This window comes from Colobus angolensis, unplaced genomic scaffold, assembly GCF_000951035.1.
Source record: "Colobus angolensis palliatus isolate OR3802 unplaced genomic scaffold, Cang.pa_1.0 Scaffold251, whole genome shotgun sequence".
Taxonomy (NCBI): Eukaryota; Metazoa; Chordata; class Mammalia; order Primates; family Cercopithecidae; genus Colobus; species Colobus angolensis.
In genome coordinates this window covers 3,546,459-3,561,396 of record NW_012115722.1, presented here as the reverse complement: position 1 = coordinate 3,561,396, position 14,938 = coordinate 3,546,459, and the positions used below count along the sequence as shown (strand labels likewise).

Genomic DNA, 14,938 nt, shown 5'->3' with positions numbered 1-14,938 from the left:
AGATGGTGGTAGTGGTGGTGGAGGTGAAGATGGTGGTAGAGATTGTGATAAAAATGGTGGTGGTGGTGAATGTTGCAGAGGTGAAGATTGTGGTGGAGATGGTGGTGGTGGTGGAGGTGGTGGTGATGGTGGTGGAAATGGTGGTGGTGGTGGTGGTGGAGGTGGTGGTGATGGTGGTGATGGTAGTGCTGGTGGTGGAAGTGGAGGTGGTAATGATAGTGGTGAAGGTGGTGGTGATGGTGGTGGAGATGATAATGGAGATAGTGGTGGCAGCAGTGGTAGTGGTGTTGGAGGTGAAAATGATTGTAGAGGTGAGGTGGTGGTGATGATGGTGAAGGTAGTAATGGAGATGCTGGCAGTAGCGATGATGGAGGCAAAGGCAGTGGTAAAAATGGTGATGGAGATGGTGGTGGTGATGGGGCTAGTGGTGGAAGTGGTAAAGGTGAAGACAGTCATGGAGATGGTGGTGGTGGTGGCAGTAGAAATGGTGATGGAGGTGGTGGAGGTAAAGATGGTGGTAGAGATGGTGATGAAGATAGTGGTGGTGGAGGTGGAGGTGGTAGAGGTAGAGATGGTGGTGGAGGTGATGGGCGTGATGGTAGTGATGGTGATGAACAAGGAGGAGGTGATGATTTGCTGGCAGTTTTACAGAGAAGATCCTCTCTTCGAACCTTTCAGTCTGAGGCAAAATTCCCCAGGTGGACTTGAGCTAAAGGAGAACATTCAGGGCAGGATAATAATATTGGTAATGGGATCATGGGTAATTTTTTCTTCTTCTTGTTTTTTTTTTTTTTCCTTTTGGCTGGGTGGCAATAGAGCAGAGACAGAGAAGGACAGACCTGCATTCTAATCCTGATTTTCCTGCTTCAAAGTTGAGGTCTTGGGCTAAACATTTTGGCCCCTCTCCACTGCAGAGTCAGCAGCTGTGAAATAGGTTTCCTCATGTCTTCCTAACATTTGCTGATCGGCATAGAGTGGTAGATGTTATTACTATGATTGCTTCTATTGGCTAGCTTAGGATGAACAGGCATCATTTCTATGAGAACCTAAGTCATCTACCCCACATGGCTTACTTTTACAATAACATGATTTTACTATTCCTTTGTTTTTATTAGCATAACTTTACTATTCCAGCAATATTCTTGCCCAGTCAACTAACTTTATAGTTCATTACTGGAATATCCTGAAAAAAACCATCAACTCTCCAATATAAAGCATTCAATACTTTACCCTCTAAGACTCTTTGAAGCATCCACCTCAAAACCCTCACTTTACTGTTTCTGCCAATTCTAACCTATCATAACATGGTACTTACCTGATTCTAACTAATGCCTCCTCCCTTTGAAAATACTCTTTAAACCAGACTAGAGAATCTCAGGAAAAATAACCTTGCTAACCCCATTTAAGATGCTGCCTGTCTTAGTCTGTTTGCATTGCTGTAAAGAAATACCTGAGGCTGGGTAATTTACAAAGGAAAGAGGTTTATCTGGCTCACACTTCTGTAGGCTGTACAGGAAACACAGTGCCAGCATCTTCTTCTGGTGGGGACCTCAGGCTGTTTCTACTCACGGCGGAAGGCAAATGGGAGCTGGCATGTGCCGAGATCACACGGTGAGAGAGGAAGCAAAAGAAATAGGGAGGAGGAGGGAAGATGCCAGGCTCTTTTTAACAAGTTCTTGCAGGAACTAATAGAGTGAGAACTCACTCTTGGTGCAACAAGCGAATGAAGCCATTTATGAGGGATCCACCCCATGACCCAAACACTCCCCATTAGTCCACACCTCCCACAGTGAGGATCATATTTTGCCATGAGGTTTGGAGGCATCAAACATCCAAACCATAGTACTGCCAAAGCTCTTTTGAGGTGGTGTTCTCCCTCATTGCAGTGACCAATCAATTCAGCTTTGCTTTACCAACAGACTGTTAGTGGTATTTGGGGAGCCAGCACTCAACACCTGTAATTAAAATATTATAGAATGACATAACTACCTTTTTGCATGATCTTATTGAGAGGGCACATGGAGGCTTTTACTGCTACAGGAAACTTCATCTTGTTGATTTAGGAAATAGAAGCAGCTGAGGTGAGTTGGAAACATACTTGCTAGGGGTCTTGAGAAAATTTTAAAATCTTCCCTATGACTTTAAATTATCTATTTGCTTGTGGTCATTTGTTTAATATCTTTCTCCTGCCAAAACTATAACTCCATGAAGGCCAGTACTGTGTCTTCATCACCCTTTGTCTCCAGCTTCCAGAAAAGTACTTGGCACATGGTACATTCAGTTGTTGAATGAATGAATGGGTGGATATATGGAGGAAGGGATCTGGGTTACAGTCCTAGATCTGCTACTGATTTGCTATGTGCCTTTGGCCAAGTCCATTCTCTTGCTAGGGCTCAGTTTCCCCACGGGCTCAATGCTGGGTGAAATCACTCCTGGAATTCTACATTTATGTTTTAGGTTGTTATGATTCCAAGGACAGCAGCCACATCTCAAGCTTCAGAGGAGGCTAGGTAAGACAGCTGATGACCGCGCTGTTGAAAGCCTAAGATTGACAATTTCAGGATTCATGGCAATTAATTTGAAATTCTCAGATCTGGTTCTTTTCCCAACCCCTGAGACTTACTAGGATGGGCAGAGGCCAGGATGTTTCCTATTTGTTAGCCACTACATTTATGTGAAGTGCTGCCTTCTCCTGCTTCCCTCCCCTTCCCTTTGGGGTGTGTGTGGGTATCTGGGTGCACACTCTGCGGCATGTGGTAGTGGGATCCCTGGGCCCCTTTCCTTGTTTTCCTCCTGATTATGTCAACTGTCCTCCTCAAACCGTGGCACAGCCTGCTCTCGGCAAGGCAATGTTGTCAGCCATTTACACCTTCCTGGGGACTGGCATTTCTCCTCTCCCTTCCAGAGATATTTATAATTAGGATGTCCCATGATGAAGCACAAGGGTCAGCAGGTTCTAACCTTACAGGTGGTTCCTGACTTACCAGTTGTGTGACCTTGGGCAAGTTATGTAGCCTCTTTATGGTTTAATTTCCTAATGCAAAATGGATATAATGCTAGTAGTCACCCCACTAGGTTGTTGAGAGGTTACATGAGTTAGTACAGTAAAACACCAGGACAGAGCGTGGTACAACAGCACACATATCACAGTCATCAGCCACTGTCCTCATCCCGTAAGTGCCTGGTGATGCCTGACTCGAGGTCTGAGCTCTGTGATGGAATATGACTCAGCAACAAAGAGGACTGAACTGTAGATACAGACAAGGGCTTGAATGGATCTCAAAGGCACTATGCTGAGTGAAAGAAGCCAGTCTCAAAAGGTGACATACTTTATAAACCCATTTATACAACACTCCCAAAAAACAGAGTTATTGTGATGGAGAACAGATCAGTGGGGATTAGGGGTTAGGGATCAAGGGAAGGTTAGACTTTTTTTGGGGAGTGGACAGGGTCTCTTTGTCGCCCAGGCTGGAGTGCAGTGGTGTGATCATCATCCACTGCAGCCTCAAAGTCCTGAGCTCAAGCCATCCTCCCACCTCAGCCTCTTGAGTAGTTGGAATTACAGGTGTGCACCACCATGCCTGGCTAAATATTTTATTTTTGTAGACATGGGGGTCTTGCTTTGTTGCCCATACTGGTCTCGAACTCCTGGGCTCAAGCAATCCTCCCACCTCAGCCTCCCAAAATGTTGGGATTACAGGCATGAGCTACCATCCCTGGCTGGGGTTTTACTTTTTAATGGGAGATTTGGAGGTGATGGAATTGTTCTGTATCCTGATTGTGATGGTGGTTACATGGTTCTATATATGTGTTAAATTTCATAAAGCTGCGATCCCCAAAAGTTAATTTTTTGTATGATTATTAAAAAAATTTGTAACTGGGTAAATGTTCTTGGCCTTTATTCAGCAGAACATGGTTACCTTCTTTCTCCTGGCAAGATAAAAAAAGAACACATCCCTAGATGTGTCAGAAAACAGAAAACCCCCTACATAAAGCGCCTCCCAGTAAAGAAACAAACCTCCACATTTGAAACCTGCTCCAAGCCACTCCTGGGCTCTGTAAAAAGGCCCAGGCAAATGAGAACACCAGATCAGAACCTGGGCGTGGGGGAGCTATTTAGAACTCCTGCAAGCTATTTAAAGAGATTTAAATACGCCGTTTCCTAGTTATTCTGAGGTGCAGCTATAATTGCTGTTCTTTCCAAATAAATCCTTCAGATTAAATGGATATCGAGTGTGTAAGTTCAACGATTGCTCACGGCACGCGAACCTTGTCAAAGTTTAGAGTGAGTCAGTCTAGATTAACAGGAGGAAGTTGGCAAACATTGTTTTAGTCTTAACACTATCATTTGGTGCTGGTGTTGAATGTTTACATTTTGGGGAGAGAAAACTCAGGCCAGATAAGGCAGCCTGGGGCCACACTTGGGAGTCGGGAATCTTGGCTTAGCAACAAAGTTTTATAATTTAGGGGGAGTCCCTGCTCTCCTCTGAACCTCAATTTTGCCACCTGCTTTTTGGGAGTAGTGTGGTTGAACTCGATATTCTCCAAGGCTCTTTTCTATCTGGTTTATGGCTGAGAACGTCTCCCTTCTTTCTACTTTTGGGGACATAGTTGCCCCTTCTTTTTCCACTAGCACCTGCCAGTGTCTGGCCTCCATTTTAGGAACACCCCACCATGTCACTAAGCCAATGCTAACTAGGTCTGTTTTGAATTTGATGAGTCTTTACCCATCTGCCCACCCAAAAGCACTTCTGTGAGCAAACTCGTGTACAAATGTCAACAGGCACCACAGAGCATCCGAGAAACGTGCCCAGAGGTGCCGTTAGGAGGTTGGAATTATGAGGTGAGCAGTAAGAAGCCAAAAAATCAGGGAGCCACTTGAGCAGAGAGTATAAACATAAATATCCCCAAGCACGCCCCAGCACTGGGTTTTTTATGTTGATGTTCTAATATGTTATCCACTAAGGGCTTATTTACGCCGTTTTGGTATTCCCTGCAATTCATTTATCTGCATAAGGAAGAGGTGCTAACAGGACAGTTCCTCATGAACAACGTCCCTATGTGATCCTTCATGCCCAGATCTATAATTCATGAGCTGATGGCCTGGTGGCAGTTTCCATAAAGGCCACGCCGGGCACCCAGTCGTTAACGTCCTCGCTGTCATGCATGGAATCGAAATAAGCCCACTCTCCTTCTATTCATCACGACGCCCCCGACGTGTGGGCAATGATATTATCCAAATATTATTAAAACTTTGAACCCTGTCCCCATAAATTATGACCGAATGGCTCCATGGCCATTAGGAGAGGGGAATGTATGGGCTTCAGTTGCTGCCGAGTAATTATGTGCTTAAAAGGAAGCGTGGCTGAGCATCTCCCCTAGTAAAAAAGAGAGAAGCTAGGATCATTTGTTACTGCTGCAGCGCTCAAAGCTGGGCCGTTCAGGCAGGTCAAGTCAACCTTACAGAAGGACAATTATCTGCCTAGAGAGACCAAACATCTGTTATTAAGTATGTACAGGCATCAAGGCAACATGCTAGAAACCTTGTCCACTTCAAACACTTGGCGTATTCCACACAACACCCCCTTCGCGTTTCGTTACTGCAGCAGTCAGCTTTGAAATATGCCCTATCTTCCCTCCCCCGGCCCCTGGCTTTCATGTACCCTGCAGCTGCTAACGATGGTGTTGTAACTTTAGAAGAACCTTGCTATCTTTCTGTGGCTCTTTGAGTAATAATAATAATTTTTCTGTAACTTTTTTTTCCTCCCAATCTTTCTTTTGCATTTATTAGCTATTCAAGGAGTATTGCTGTGGCAGAGATAACGTAACGTTTGGAAGCGCAAGGGAAGTCTGTTCACGTGAGCAGCCGAATGGCTCTTTGATGCGTGTATCTGCAGCCATTTGTAGGCTGTTAAGGTGCAGGGGAGACAGATCGCTCTGTGTTGGGATTATAAAATGGGAAATAGAGTTTTTTCAGGCTATTGTTGCTCTCTGGACCATGTATATGTTAGAATGCTAGGAGAATGGGGAAAGGGACCCTAGAAATCAGGTAACCGGAGGCAGGGAGCAGGTGGTAAAACAAGGCTACAGGCAAAGTGGGTTGAAATGGGGTCGGGGACAACAGCAGGATGAGGACAATGGGGATGCCCGGGGAGATAACATTGCAATCACTCCAGCTGAGCACTTCCAGACAAGAATAAACAGAGTGCAATTTTCCACTCATAAAGATTCAAAGTATAATATCAAGTAAGGAGAGTTGGGCCATGTTTGTGGAGGAGGAAAGGCAAGACTCTCCTCTGCTAAGTGACGTATAATAACAGGCCAGATTCCTTTCTTCTCAAGGAGAATGAAATCTCTAGCTCTTGTAGGACCTTGCAATCTGAGCATCTTAAAGACATATGATGTCTGGATTAGCTTCAAAGTAATCCAGGGTGGGGTGGGGATGGGCGGGGCATAGATGAAACAAAATTGGCCCTGAGTTAATCATTGTTGAAGCTGAGGAACAGACACGGATTATTTTCAACACTTTTGATTATATCTGAAAATTTCCCATAATTAAAAAATAAAATCCCAAGGAACAGAACTCTTTTCTGATGTGAATGATCAAGATAGTCAGGAAAGAATCCATCTTCCCAGGACTGAAGTCTATAAACACAAACCAGGGAACAGGAGCCAAGACCGGCTTGTTGGCATAGTACATAGTCAATGCTCTAATCCATCCTGTAAACACTTTTCCCAGAAAAACCTTCATAAAATGCGGTTTTAAGGTGTTTAAAATGCTGAGAAAAGCATCCCAAGTGTCCTTTGGAGAGCCAGCCCTCTTCCACTATAGGTTGCTAGATGGCAAGTGAGATTAATCTCTATTCCCATCTCCCCATTTCATTACAGGGGCCAACATGGGACGCAGGCCTGGCCCACTGGAACATCCCCTGGCCACAATGATTGGCTTAGGGGAGGTCATGTGATCCAACTTAAGCCAATGATACTCAACTCTGGAGCTTCCCTTGAAACTGTAGCTGAAAGACCAGCTTGTCAGTCCTGGTAGCCATTTTTGCCATATTTGCTATCTGGAGAGGGGAATCTGCATGAGAATGAAGTTGTTCCAGAAGAAAGCATACATGAGAGATGGAAAGGTTGAGAAATCTGCCCCTGCAAAATTCAGTTAAGTAAGTTATTTCTCCTTTTTTGCGTGTTCAGGTAGAGCTGGATTTCTGACACTTGCAATCAGAAGAGTCCTGACTGAGGTAGTAGCAGAACAGCCTGAAGGTTACAGGAAGAAAACACCCAGCCCAGCTTGGGCAGAGGGCTGTGAGCATCAGCCATAGGCTTGAGTGAGATGCTAGGCCAGTGGCTGATAACCTGTTTCCTATGCGCTTGGGGACATCACTGATGGACCACGGTGTCTTTCCTGGTGAGCCCAGATGTGACCCCAAGTTCTTTTCCATTCAATATTGCAGGCAGCGGCTACGGATCAGCTGCATTTGGCACAAGGACAGACCTTGGCCACTGGAGGAGCGGGACAGGGACTCTTTCTGGGAGGATCCGGAGTGGCCAGTGCCACCACAGACCCAAGGACACTTCACAGATCTGGGTAGAAGAATTGAGGCCTCTGGGCTTGGGGGCACCTGATAATAACCTGGGGGGTGGATGGGGAGGCCCTTAAACTGGGTTTCTTGAATCAAGGCAGAGGCTGAGGACCACACCTGGGCTCTGAACGCCACCTTAGCAGCTTCCCACCTGAGCTGACTGCTATAGATGGGTGTGACTGGTACCAGGCTCCTTGAAGCTTCAGATGATCTTTTAGCCTCCTTAACAGAGAAGCAATGTGGATTCCCAGAGCCACAATGCCTGTGTTCAAAAACTGTCTTGGCTACTTTTTAGCTGTGTGACATTTTCCAAGGTACTAAACCTCTCTGTTTAGGTTTCTTATCTGTAAAATGGAGATAATAATAATACCTCCTTGGATTATAGTGAATATTAAACCTTTTTTTTTAGGTGAAGCACTGAGAATAATGCCTGGCACAAATTAAGTGCCATATGTTTGTTAAACAAACAAACAAACAAATAAGTAAATAAATAAAATCTCCTTTATTCTCAGGGGTTCAACTGGAGATTTTGCTGACAGATGAGAGAGTCAGTCCTGAATCACTTCTGCTATTTACCCTGTTCATTCTCTTGCTTACTTTCCCATTTGTTCAGCACTGACCTTGGGCCAAACATAGGGATAGTTTTATCTCTAGATGACCTCTTCAGATTCATTTTACTTAGACAGTGCAAATCTCAATAGGGATTCTAGAAATCCACCCAAGGTGCATACCCTCAGGCGGCTTCAGAACAGTGCCTTGGGCCTTTCTTTGCCTGTGAACCACACTGCCCCACTCCCCTTGGCTTGTGGATCTTCACAGAAATGAGGGCTCTATTTCTTAGATCCGGGAAATGGAAATTCCAGGGAATGATATAACTTGTTCAAGGACCATCAAGTGGGATGAGGAAGTCTGGGGTTGCATTCTGGGTCTTTCTGACCTTTCTCTTTCCCTTTCCGTTTCCCTTTTCCTTCCTCCTTCCCTCCCTCTCTCCCTCCCTCCCTCCCTCCCTTCCTTCCTTCCTCTTTCTTTTCTTTTTTTTGAAGCAGAGTCTCACTCTGTCACCAAGATGCAGTGCAGTGTTGGGATCTCGGCTCATTGCAACCTCTGCCTCCTGAACTCAAGTGATTCTCCCACCTCAGTCTCCTGAGTAGCTGGGACCACAGACATATACCACACCTGGCAAATTTGTGTTTTTCTAGAGACGGAGTTTTGCCATGTTGCCCAGGCCGATCTCAAACTCCTGGGTTCCAGCGATCTGCCTGCCTTGGCCTCCCAAAGTTCTGGGACTACAAGCATGAGCTACAGCGCCTGCTCTGTCCAACTTATTTTTATGTCATACTGATGTAGACCAATTCATCACCAACTGCCTTGCTTAATATTATGCTTTGTGGTCAATGTATCTGTCTCTCCCATTACTCTGGGTGGCTCCAGAGCCATGTTTCATTCATCTCTGCCTTTCTAGCCCCTACAAAACACTTGACTCAGGGCCCTCAGAACTGCTATAGATTTGTATTGCCAGGGAATTTATGCAATTGCCCAAAGGTGTAAATCGGTTAGCATCTGGAGAAATGCTAGAAATATACTCTGTCTTTGAAAGTCCCACTAGAACGTGCACCATGCATTCCTTTTTGGGTTGCAAGAGGATGCCCACTTCCAACTGAGCTCTTTGTCCCTTTCTCAGACATAAAATATCTATGCCTAGGGCTGAGCTTCTGGGCACAATCAGAGAATTCAGTGAAGGGCAGCGTCAGAATATCCCCTCTGGGCCAGACTCCTCTGACAGTGGTGCAGCAGCCAGCCCTGCCCCAGTGACCAGTATCTCCAAGAAAGGCTGCTGAATGTCATTGCCCAATCAAATCTCATTATTTCCTGGGAACGGACCTCTCTTCTCTTGATTTCCTGTTCCCTGACCTCTCTCTAATTTCTTGCTTCTGTTTATGATTCAAAGTTAAATGTTTTCAGCTCCATTTTCCTAAAGCTGTAGATTTCATCCCCCTCTTTCCCCGCCCCCAAGTGATCGACTGCTGGTCTCTGAACAGCAGGCTCCCGGAAGGGAAAGAAAGTCCAGCCTAATGAGACCTCCCACTCCTGCAAGTGGCGGGCAGGCCAGTCTCAGTTCAGCCATTTCCAAATTGCTTCTGAAGAGCTTATACGTATCTGACTTCCAGAAGCCACAGTGTGCATTTCTTTGATCCATATAGTGTTAACATTTTAGACGCACTCCTAAGGCAAGAGGTCATTGACAGTGGGAAGTGGGGGAACACATCCAGGCCGGGCAGGGCTCAAGGGCTTGGAAGAGCAGAACAAGCATAGGGGGAATAGGAGGAGACTGGAGACAGAGCTCTGGGGACAGGGCTGACTGCATGTTGGCACCTGGAGTAAGCCCAGGCATCCTCAAAACTCCCTCACCTGGAGTAACCTTTTCCCAAAGAACAGATTCTGTTGAGCAAATGGGACCATTTCTGGATCTCAATGTCAAGATCTACCTCTAGTCATTATCTGTCTCCTGGCCAAGAAGAGGCTTTGGCCCAAGACAGGAGGAGTGCTGGGAAAAATATACTTTGGGCAATGTCCACAAGAATTTGGCAAATGTTTTTTAAAATAATGACTCTTCAATAGCAAAGACATGGAATCAACATAAGTGCCCATCAATAATGGATTGGATAATGAAAATGTGATATATATACACTATGGAAAACTATTTAGCCATAAAAATGAACAAAATCATGTTCTTTGCAGCAACATGGATGCAGCTGGAGGCCATTATACTAAGCAAATTAATGCAGTAACAGAAAACCAAATACCGAATGTTCTCACTTATAAGTAAGAGCTAGACATTGAGTACACATGGATGTAAAGATGGCAACAACAGATAGCAGGGCCTACTAGAAAAGGGAGAGGTGGGTGCTGAAAAACTACTTATTGAGTACTATGTTCACTATGTGGGTTGCAGAATCATTCATACCCCAAACCTCAGTGTCATGCAATATACCCGTGTAACAAACCTGCACATGTACCCCTGAAGCCAAAATAAAAGCTGAAAAATAAAATAAAATAATTACTCTTTTTTTCAAGCAAACAGTTTACCAAAACCACCTCCTGATGCCATGTTGTTGATGTTTGGAGACTGTTTGCTGAAGGCAGGTCGACACTATCAGTCAGAAGGGCCTTCTTGGTTTTTTTCTCTATCTGGGGTAATGGACACCACCTGCAAACATCCTCTCTCCAGAGCTGATCTGAGGATCTGGGGTTCAGTGAGGCTGAGGTCCAGGCTGCTGAGGTTCATCCAGTTGTGATGAACTGGGCTGGACTTACAACCCTGGGGACTCCCTCAGCTCCACCCTGTCCTTACCTCTTCTTGTCCTCTCCAGCCTCCATCTTGTCTTTGTAAATTCCGAGTCATTCAGTTTGATGGGTGCCAGCACCTGGCATGACACCTCTCTATCAATTTGGAATTCCAGAATATTTCATGCGTCTCCTGTTTACCCTGTCTCAGGTGATAATTCAAGAAAATTGAATAGAGTTTTAGAGAAGAGTCCACCAGTGACTGATGGCTGCTATTCGGTGAACTAATCAATGAGCACAGAGGAGCCCAACTAGGGAGAAAAGAATGCATGCCAGTGTTGGGCCTGATGACAATATTTTCCAGGGCTCATCTCCTGCACTTGAAATGATGCTTTAAATTTTCTGTAATTCCTGCTGTAAAGAGAAAATATAGGCCAGGCATGGTGGCTCAGGTCTGTAGTCCTAGCACTTTGGGAGGCCAAGGTGGGTGGATCACAAGGTGAGGAGTTCAAGACTAGCCTGGCCAAGATGGTGAAACCCCATCTCTACTAAAAATACAAAAATTAGCCAGGCACGGTGACAGGCACCTGTAATCCCAGCTACTCAGGAGGCTCGGGGAGGAGAATCGCTTGAACTCAGGGGGTGGAGGTTGTAGTGAGCCGAGATCGCACCACTGCACTCCAGCCTGGGCGAGACAGTGAGACTCCATCTCAAAAGAAAAAAAAAATCAAATATAGTATCATGGGTTAATATAAAATATTAGAGAACGTCAAGATTTAGAGTTTGCGGGGAGCAGAGAGGAATGAGAGGGGATGTCAATCCAGGTGGAAGATCCCAGTGGGTGCGAGAATCATCCATGGCATACAAGCTCCCTGCATTTCTCTGAAAGCTGTTTTCCTTCCTGTTGCGGGCTGAATTGTGCCCCTCAGTGAACATTTTGAAGCCCTAACTCCCAGTACTGTAGAATGTGACTGTATTTGTAGATAGGGCCTTTAAAGAAGTAATTGAGATAACACAATGGTGGGCTCTAATCCAATCTCACTGGTGTCCTTGGAAGAGAAGATTAGGACACAGATCCACACAGAGGAAAGACCCTGTGGGGGCGCAGGGAGCAGATGACCAGCTATAAGCCAAGGAGAGAGGCCTCAGAAGAAACCAACTTTGCCAACACCTTTTTTTTTTTTTGAAACAGAGTCTCGCTCTGTTGCCCAGGCTGGAGTGCAGTGGCTTGATCTTGGCTCACTGCAACCTCCAGCTCCCAGATTCAAGCAATTCTCCTGCCCCAGCCTCCCGAGTAGCTAGGATTATAAGCACCTGCCACCAAGCCCGGCAAATTTTTGTATTTTTAGTAGAGATGGAATTTCCCCACGTTGGCCAGGCTGATCTCGAACTCCTGACCCGACACCTTGATCTTGGACTTCCAGCATCCAGAACTGTGAGGAAGAAATTCTGTGGTTTAAGCCACCCAATCTGTGGTATTTGTTATGGTAGCCTGAACTAATACACCTCCCTTGGACCTAGAACATGTAATCTGCCTGGGCATCTTGTGGTCAAGACAAGTGAACATGACTTTGAAAATGAGCCTGGCTGCGGATGGGATAATTTTAGGGAAAAGGAGGGAGGGTGTCTGGGGGCCAGTGTGGAGCTGATGTAGATCCTTGACTTGTGAAACTCTAAAGAATAATTTCTCCCTGTGTGACCTAATCGCTAACCAATGTTTCCAGGTGGGGTAGGGAGTTAAGTTTTGTGTTCTCTGCCAGAAAAGCTGAAATCTCTATCTCCTCCTGCTCCTACTATAAGATGGAATTCTCTAATTTCACCGTTAGAACTTTCTATAGCTTAAGGCCATGTGTACTAAATCTGTAAGACCATCAGAATCATCTCGGGGTATTTTATAGAGTGTCTGCATCTGGGCTCAGACTCATTGAAACAGAACATCAGAGTTATAGGAAGAGGTTTCCAGATCAGATGGTGATGTGCCCGTAGATTTGGAAGGCAGCGGGCTTTGGATGGTAGTGGTGATATGGTGGTGGTGCTGGTGGAGTTAGTCACTCTGTGTTGTTTGTTTCCAAGAGCCAGCAATTAGGAGTGGATGGGCGATGAGGGGATCCCTAGATGACCAGGGATGGGGCTCCGGGTTAGGTCTTGCTAGCCGCCTGGTGGGAGACTTAACAGCCATGCTCATCCTCACCTCCGAAGATTCATAAAGTCATGAAGAGCCTTTTGGGTTTTGAGGAAAGTCATGTAACGCTCCTAGGTGCCCGTTTTAGAAATTTTAATGCGGCCGGGCGCGGTGGCTCAAGCCTGTAATCCCAGCACTTCGGGAGGCCGAGACGGGTGGATCACGAGGTCAGGAGATCGAGACCATCCTGGTCTACACGGTGAAACCCCGTCTCTACTAAAAAATACAAAAAAACTAGCCGGGCGAGATGGCGGGCGCCTGTAGTCCCAGCTACTTGGGAGGCTGAGGCAGGAGAATGGCGTAAACCCGGGAGGCGGAGCTTGCAGTGAGCCGAGATCGCGCCACTGCACTCCAGCCTGGGCGACAGAGCGAGACTCCGTCTCAAAAAAAAAAAAAAAAAAAAAAAAAATTTTAATGCTCTTAAAGCCCAGATCTCTGGGCCTTGGCTGATCAGAGACGGCTGTACTGGGTGCTGGGTGCTGGATGCTAGGTGCTGGGTGTGCCATTTCTGCCCAGAGTGCTTTCAGGATATAAGGAAGCACAGGGACCCTGCCCACCTCCCCACCTGTGGAGCGGATGCCTGGGTGAGGTCATTGACAGGTCAATGATGAGGTAGAGGAGATGGTATGTTTATGGCAGTTCACTTTGGTGGAGCTCAGTTGGTTACTTACCTCTCCCTGCCTGTTTCCTCTGCTGTCACCTGGGGACATGGATAATTCTTTCCTTTGTAAAGACCTTGCCATGAGTCCATAAGAAAATGCAGGTGAAACTCTTAGCAGGATTTCTGGCTCAGAGTAAGCATTTGATGATGATGATGATGATGACAACGATGGTAGTATTGGCTGGGCTTTTAAGTGTCCCAGGGGAGACATTCATCATGCTTTGCCACTGGCCTGAACACAAGAACCTTCCAAAATATTGTATTCTCTTCTTGAGTATTTTCACAGCCCAGGAGTAATGTACTCTGTGCTGCCTGCGGTGCACTTCCCACCCCACCCCACCCCATCATCAGGCCAGTTTTGAGGGAGCTGGTCCATGATCCAGTCTCCTTTCTGATTCTTCCCTTGAGAGTCTGGACTGGGGGGACAGAGAGGAAGAATCAAGGCCCACCCTCCCCATGACTCTGATAATGAATAGAACATCTGGCGAGCGGCAGGTGCCTCCTCGGTCAGTCTTATGCCTACTTGATAATAGATGATCTAATCTGTCTCTCTATAGCACTTCCTTCTCTGTGCAGGTGACAGAGATGGAGTGATCCCATCCTTCACCTGGAGGAAACACAGCTTCCCAGGGAACGTGCTCTGTGTTGCAGCAGGCTGGAGGTGGCATCCTGGGAGGTTTACCATGCTTGCTGCTTACAGCCATTGCTGTGTGCAGCTGTATCACGGGCTGAACCACCCGCCAAGGGCAGGACACCTCCAACCAGGCCAGGAGAAATTAAAAGCTTTATTTAGGTTCACAAACAGTCTGGCCACTTCTCAGCCCTGCTATACCCCAGTAGCATTTCTTACAGAAAGCAAAACACTTCCCCCCCCTCTTTTAAAATTGCATGATGTTGAAGTATTTCAGGCATACAAAAAAACTTATAGAGAATATTTCATAAACATTAACATACCCATCGCTCAGCTTAGGAATGAAAACATTGCAAACACAGTTGAAGCCTTTTCACCATACAATTCCCTTCCTTCTCTCCCTCAGTGGTAACTGCTGTCCTAAATTTTCCCATATATGATTTTATATTTTATTTCATTTGCATATGTCCGTGGGCTTTTACACTTTTAGAGAATCAGTGTGGTCACACTGTTGGTTGTCTCTGGCAGCTATTTCTTTCTTTCTTTCTTTCTTTTTTTTTTTTTGAGACAGGGTTTCACTCTTGTTGCCCAGG

General features: G+C 45.9%; 1 pseudogene; it reads left to right on the top strand.

Annotated features, from left to right (window-relative positions):
• The first annotated feature begins 523 nt into the window (after nucleotides 1–523).
• LOC105514964 overlaps nucleotides 524–14,938 on the top strand; it is a 32,515-nt pseudogene continuing 18,100 nt past the window's right edge.